This window comes from Gopherus evgoodei, chromosome 1 (assembly GCF_007399415.2).
Source record: "Gopherus evgoodei ecotype Sinaloan lineage chromosome 1, rGopEvg1_v1.p, whole genome shotgun sequence".
Classification (NCBI taxonomy): domain Eukaryota; kingdom Metazoa; phylum Chordata; order Testudines; family Testudinidae; genus Gopherus; species Gopherus evgoodei.
The window spans coordinates 23,863,203-23,866,219 of record NC_044322.1 but is presented as its reverse complement, the minus strand read 5'-3'; the positions used below and the strand labels follow the sequence as shown (position 1 = coordinate 23,866,219).

The 3,017-nt window shown below is 48.6% G+C and overlaps 1 pseudogene; it reads left to right on the top strand.

The window, feature by feature from the left end:
- Positions 1-504, top strand: LOC115645798 (annotated as a pseudogene).
- Positions 505-3,017: the final 2,513 nt, after the last annotated feature.

Below are 3,017 nucleotides of genomic sequence, written 5' to 3'. Positions count from 1 at the left end.
ATGGCGCTGGCCATGGCCCTAGTGGAGCTGAAGAGGCAGCCAGATGGCATGTGGGGCACAGGAGCTCAGCGACTGCTGCAGAGCCAGTCCTGAGACAAACCTGAGACCTGCGACCCTCATTACCCCTGGACTGTGGAATCCACTGATGAATACTTGTGGAGAGATTCGTTCCACCCACTAGAAACCCTACTTCCCCCAAACATGACTAGTACCCCAACCTGTCTGGCTGGAGAGCGCCATCAGATACTCCACCTGCCCTTCCTTACTTTGTGAGATGTCCCCACATGCACAACATTCCAGGCTATAAGGACATTACCTATGGCAAAAGGAGGATGACATTCATCAGGAAAATCGAAGGAGATATCTGGACCCTGGAGGAGGAAGTTCTTCACTCAGCTTGCTAGGAAACCACCACCTATTCAAGTCAAAGTCACTGGCAGCATCCATATCAGGGGCTATTTTGACAATGAATTGAAAGAGTGGTTGTTGAACAAGGGGTTTTAAATAAACCAGCTACCCTGTTTTCTTTGTGCTGATTTATGCTATCTGTCCCCTTCTGAGGAGGATGTGTTTTCTTGCTCATAGCTATTATAGACCCAGTTGAACCAGTCTTACTTTTTATGTAACGGCAGCAAGGAACCACAGGGGCACAACAAGGTTCCAGGAATATCCATAGTACACCCCATCCAAAGAAAGAGGAAGTGTCCAGGTAATGTCCTATTAGCACAATGCTTTTTGCCAAGAGAGGGAGCTGCACTATGACACCCATGTGAAAGTGAACAAAACTCCATCCTCTGCTGCGCTGAAGGACAAGTTCTGCTTAAATGCACTTTTATTTATACCACATGAAATGTGCAGGAAAAGTTTACAAAATGACCCTTCCCTGGGTGACTGTTGCAATAAAGTTAATTAAAAAAAAACAACAACACACCACTACATGCTATACCAAAACTGGGTACATTCATTAAAGTCACTAGATCTTTCCCTTCATTCTGAGTCTCAGTTAAATGCTCCAAATAGGACATATCTGGATTTGTTCTCTTTTTTCAGAGTGGATTACTATTTGTGAAGCCAGACAATTGACAGCCCGGGAAACTATAGTTCTCTGTATCCCCACAGAACAGATATAGCACAGGCTGCAAGTTTCACCAAACTGTCTCACCCATCTGCTAACACCAGAGTGGGAGGGCTGAGACAGATGACAACACATCATCATCATCATCATCATGCTCTTATTATGCCACTGACGTTTAGGGCAGCAACAAAGCTCCTCCACTCCTGTTTGTTTCTGGCAAGTCTTTCAATGGCTCCCCAGTTGTGCCCCAGGTTTTTCAGCTCGGCTTCCACAGCTCTTCGGCATGTTGTTTTCGTGCGGCCTTGTTTTCATTTGCCTTCAGATGTCCATTGTGATCAACACTGCATGTAAAGTTGAAATAGAAGCTTTTGATGACATTGATTATATGGAAAGGAATTCCATATGCCCACAGAATGTGCCAGAGGCTGGTCCTGTGAATGCTATCAAAAGCCTTTTCAAAATCTATGAAATTTATGTAGAATTGCCATTCTAAGTACTGTTCTATTATGTTTCGTAGAGTGAAGATCTGGTCTGTGCATCCATGCCCTTTCCGAAAACCAGCTTGCTCTTTTCTGAGAATGCTATCAACTGTGTCTGATATACACTGGACTATGATCTTACACAGATAAAAGTGTGATACCATGCCAGTTATTACAATCACTGAGAGTTCCTTTCTTTGGTATCTTCTCTATAACCCCATAAGTCCACTCATCTGGCACTTTTACCTTTCCCAGACTCATGTAAATAGAGGGGCCAGGATAGATGCTGCCCCCGCTCGTCCCGTACTTCAGGTACAGGGTCAGAACCTATCCCCTCTTCTGGCGGGAGCTTCCCCACCTCAGTTTCCCCCCACATTCTCCTGTGGGTTTGAGGTCTTATCCATGGGTACCATGTCCACAAGGCCCTCCATGGAGACCGGCCCTTCCTCTGAGGGGCCTGGGCCAACCAGCTCCCCCAGGTAGATCTCCTGCAGGTTCAGCCACTCTATGCTCTGTTGTTTAGGAGTTTTGTTGGTCTTGACGGCCCTTGCCCATCTTCACATCTCACAGCCTTTTGGCATAGGCAGTACACCCCCCCCCCAACTGGGGTACGCCCCTGCTCCCTTCTTAATGGTGGGCCCCAGTCTCTGTCCACCACCCGTGGGTATGGTAGCCCCTTCAAGACCCCCACTCACTTCCAGCTGAAGCAGCCCCTCACTTCCAGGGGTACCTGGGCTAGCTGGTAAAACTATCCCCTTTATCCACCTGGTAAAACTTTATCCTTGTATACAACCAAGGGCCTTTCTCGGTTTTACCGATGCTTGCTGCACAAACGTACAGCCGGATGCAGTATCCAGCAGGCCGGTTTGGGGTTTTCTCCCTACCCTTACGGGGATGGTGGTCAGGTTACATCTCCCTGCTCACTCCTCTACCTGGATCCACCCACAGAACTCGGCCCACCCACATTCCATCTCTGGGCAGTTCCATTTTATATGTCCTGGCTTTCCACATTGCAAGCAGCTTAGCCTGCCCACTCATTCAGGTTCCCCTCAGGGCTTGCCCTTCTTCTCCTGGGCCGCCCCAGAAACTGGTCCAGACTGTCTCCTCCGAGGCTCCCTCTCCTTCTAGGGCTCGTCCTCCCTCCACAGTACCTCAGCCTCGATGTATTCTTCAGTCAATCAGACTGCTGCCTTCAAAGTACCTGGCTGTTGTCGCCTCACCTAGATCCATATGGCCTTGGGGAGGCTTTGTAACAATTGTTCCTGTACTAAACTGTCCATAATCTCTGCTGTGGCAGACATCTCTGGCCTTAACCACCGGGTCACCCAGTCCACTAGCCTCTGGGTAGAGACTTGAGGCTACACATGCAGCACATGGCCTGGAATTTCTGCCAATAGCACTCAGCTGACAGGCCCAGGTGGTCCAAAATGGCAGCTCATATAGTCTCATAATCCCAGGCATGC